Source organism: Arachis hypogaea, chromosome 20 (genome assembly GCF_003086295.3).
Source record: "Arachis hypogaea cultivar Tifrunner chromosome 20, arahy.Tifrunner.gnm2.J5K5, whole genome shotgun sequence".
NCBI classification, from domain to species: Eukaryota; Viridiplantae; Streptophyta; class Magnoliopsida; order Fabales; family Fabaceae; genus Arachis; species Arachis hypogaea.
In genome coordinates, this window is record NC_092055.1 from 25,928,645 (window position 1) to 25,932,344 (window position 3,700).

Here is a 3,700-nt window from a genome sequence, read left to right on the forward strand (position 1 = left end):
CATGAGGTTTATACTTGACCGCAGATCACACAGAGCTTTCTCAAAGGTCATGGTGCCTATGGTACAAGGTATTGAGAACTTTCCAGGATCCTGCCTCTTCTGAGGTAATCTCTGCCTAGTCAAGTCATCCAGTTCTTTGGTGAGTAAGGGGGTTCATCCTCCCAAGTCTCATTACCAAATAGCTTGGCATTTAGCTTCATGATTGCTCCAAGGTACTTAGCATATTGCTCTTTAGTAACATTTTCATCCTCTTCAGAGGAAGAATACTCATCAGAGTTCATGAATGGCAGAAGTAAATTCAATGGAACCTCTATGGTCTCTGTATGAGGCTCAGATTCCCATGGTTCCTCATTAGGGAACTCCTTGGAGGCCAGTGGACGTCCATTGAGGTCTTCCTCAGTGAAAATCACTGCCTTTCCATCTTCTATGCATTCTGCCATGTGGGACGTGTTTATGGCCTTGCATTCTCTCTTTGGGTTTTGTTCTGTATTGCTTGGGAGAGTACTAGGAGGGAGTTCAGTAATTTTCTTACTCAGCTGACCCACTTGTGCCTCCAAATTTCTAATAGAGGACCTTGTTTCAGTCATGAAACTTTGAGTGGTCTTAGATAGATCAGAGACTACAGTTGCTAAGTCAGAGTGGCTCTGCTTAGAATTCTCTGTCTGTTGCTGAGAAGATGATGGAAAAGGCTTGCTATTGCTAAACCTATTTCTTTCACCATTACTGTTGTTGAAGCCTTGTTGAGGCCTCTGTTGGTCCTTCCATGAGAGATTTGGGTGATTTCTCCATGAAGGATTATATGTGTTTTCATAGGGTTCTCCCATGTAATTCACCTCTTCCATTGCTGGGTTCTCAGGATCATAAGCTTCTTCTTCAGATAAAGCTTCTTTGGTACTGCCTGTTGCTGCTTGCATTTTAGACAGACTCTGAGAAATCATATTGACTTGCTGAGTCAATATTTTGTTCTAAGCCAATATGGCGTTCAGAGTATCAATCTCAAGAACTCTTTTCTTCTGATTTGTCCCATTATTCACAGGATTCCTTTTAGAAGTGTACATGAATTGGTTATTTGCAACCACCTCAATGAGTTCCTAAGCTTCTGCAGGCGTCTTCTTCAGATGAAGAGATCTTCCAGCAGAGCTGTCCAATGACATCTTGGATAGTTCAGATAGACCATCATAGAAGATACCTATGATGCTCCATTCAGAAAGCATGTCAGAAGGACACCTTCTGATTAATTGCTTGTATCTTTCCCAAGCTTCATAGAGGGATTCACCTTCCTTCTGTCTGAAGGTCTGGACCTCCACTCTTAGCTTACTCAATTTTTGAGGTGGAAAGAATTTGGCCAGAAAAGCACTGACCAGCTTTTCCCAAGAGTTCAGTCTTTTCTTAGGTTGTGAATCCAACCATATCCTAGCTCTGTCTCTTACAGCAAAAGGGAAGAGCATAAGTCTGTAGACCTCAGGGTCAACCCCATTGGTCTTAACAGTGTCACAGATTTACAAGAATTCAGCTAAGAACTGATGAGGATCTTCCAATAGAAGTCCATGAAACTTGCAATTCTGTTGCATTAGAGAAACTAATTGAGGCTTCAGCTCAAAGTTGTTTGCTCCAATGGCAGGGATAGAGATGCTTCTCCCACAGAAGTCGAGAGTAGGTGCAGTAAAGTCACCAAGCACCTTCCTTGCATTGTTGGCATTGTTGTTGTTTTCGGCTTCCATGGCTTCTTCTTGTTTGAAAATTTCTGTTAGGTCCTCTCCAGAGAGTTGTGCTTTAGCTTCTCTTAGCTTTCTCTTCAAGGTCCTTTCAGGTTCAGGATCAGCTTCAACAAGAATGCCTTTGTCCTTGCTCCTGCTCATATGAAAGAGAGGAGAAGAAAGTATGGAATCCTCTATGTCACAGTATAGAGATTCCTTGAGATGTCAGAGGAAAAGAAGAATAGAAGGAGGAGGTAGAAAGGAGAGAATTTGAACTTATAGAGAGAGGGAGTCCGAATTGCACATTGAGGAAGAGTGCTAGTCCCTTAAATAGAAGAACGTGAGAGGGGAGAAAAGAATTTTCGAAATTAAATTTTGAAAGATTTTGAAATAATTAAAAGAAATTTTGAAAAAAATTGATTGATGATTTTCGAAAATTAAAATTGAGAAAGTAGTTAAGTGATTTTGAAAAAGATTTTGAAATCATAAATAAAAAAAAATATGATTGAAAATTATTTTGAAAAAGATGTGATTGAGAAGATATGATTGAAAATCAATTTAAAAGAATTTTTAAAATTAAAGTTGATTACTTGACTAACAAGAAATTAAAAGACATGATTCTAGAATTTAAAATTTGATCCTTTTTTAATAGGCAGGTAACAACTTGAAAATTTTGAATTAAATCATTAATTTTAGCAAGGATTTTCGAAAATACTAAAAAAAATGGAAAGGATTTGATTTTCAAAAGATATGATTGAAAAGATATGATCTGAAAAAGATTTTATTTTGAAAAATTATGAAAATTTGAAAAAGATTTGAATTGAAAACAAAATCTTCCCTCTTGTGCCATCCTAGCGTTAAACGCCCAGAATGGTATCCAATCTGGCATTTAACGCCCAAAATACTACCCTTTTGGGCGTTTAACGCCCAACCAGGTACCCTGGCTGGCGTTTAAACGCCAGTTCTCCTTCCTCATTGGGCGTTTTGAACGCCCAGCTTTTTCTCTGGAATTCCTCTGCTGCATGTTCTGAATCTTTAATTCTCTGTATTATTGACTTGAAAAGACATAATTTTGAAATTTTTTTTTGAATTTTTCAATGATGACAAACAATCAAAATGTAACTAATCATGGAAAACTAAGATCAAATAAACAATGCATGCAAGACACCAAACTTAGAAATTTTTATATTAGAGACACTAACAAATTGAAAATGTATATGAAAAATAACAAAACACACAAGACAAGAGAATTTAAAGATCAGAGCAAGGAAATCATCAAGAATAACTTGAAGATTAGTGGAGAACATAATGTATGTAATTTTCAAAATTTAGAAAAATGCAATTGACACCAAACTTAAAAATTGACACTAGACTCAAACAAGAAACATAAATTATTTTTTGGTTTTTATGATTTTATAAATTTTTTTGTAAATTTTTCGAAAATTATTTGGAAAAGAAAATAAAGATTTCAAAATTCTTAATAAGAATTTCAGGAATCATGCAATGTTAGTCTAAAGCTTCAGTCTAAAAAGATTAGACATGGCTAGCCAAGCTTCAGCAGGACATTACATACAACAGCCAAATTGATGAGAATCAATAAGCTTTTGTGATGATAAAAACATCATCTGAAACTCTAGAATTCATTCTTAAAAATTATGAAGAATAAAAACAAAATAAAATTACCTAATCTAAGCAACAAGATGAACCGTCAGTTGTCCAAACTCGAACAATCCCCGGCAACGGCGCCAAAAACTTGGTGCACGAAATTGTGATCATCAATGGCGCCAACAACTTGGTACGCACAATTGTAATCTCAACTCTTTGTCACAACTCCGCACAACTAACCAGCAAGTGCACTGGGTCGTCCAAGTAATAAACCTTACGTGAGTAAGGGTCGATCCCACGGAGATTGTCGGCTTGAAGCAAGCTATGCTCATCTTGTAAATCTCAGCTAGGCGAATTCAAATGGTTATAGAGAATTGATAATTAAAAGATGAATAAAA

At 36.7% G+C, this 3,700-nt stretch overlaps 1 non-coding gene across 1 annotated transcript; it reads left to right on the forward strand.

Annotated features, from left to right (window-relative positions):
- The first annotated feature begins 1,208 nt into the window (after window positions 1-1,208).
- On the forward strand, window positions 1,209-1,316 carry LOC112788016 (small nucleolar RNA R71). The gene has a single exon (XR_003195396.1). It is a non-coding gene; the product is annotated as a small nucleolar RNA R71 (small nucleolar RNA).
- Window positions 1,317-3,700: the final 2,384 nt, after the last annotated feature.